Source organism: Athene cunicularia, unplaced genomic scaffold, assembly GCF_003259725.1.
Source record: "Athene cunicularia isolate RWA unplaced genomic scaffold, athCun1 SCF_141, whole genome shotgun sequence".
Lineage (NCBI taxonomy): Eukaryota > Metazoa > Chordata > Aves > Strigiformes > Strigidae > Athene > Athene cunicularia.
Genome location: NW_020799202.1, coordinates 10,876 through 11,150, shown reverse-complemented (window position 1 = coordinate 11,150; position 275 = coordinate 10,876).

Genomic DNA, 275 nt, shown 5'->3' with positions numbered 1-275 from the left:
TGGGGGGACCTGAAGAGCTTCGGGGTGGGCTTGGGAGCTCAGTGGGGTTACTGGGATGGCCCTGGGGGCTCTGGGGTGTTCTGGAGGCTTGGGGAGGGCTTGGGGGTGCTCAGAGGACTAATTAGGGTGATTTACGCAGGCCCTCGCCCTAGGAGGACGCGGTGTTCCCCGCTCAGGTCCCTCCTCACGCCCCTCATTTCTCCCCCACGCTTTCCCTCGTTCCTCAGGGCCCTTCGAGTTCCCTCACGAACCATCCTCGGGCTTTCCTGGCGCCC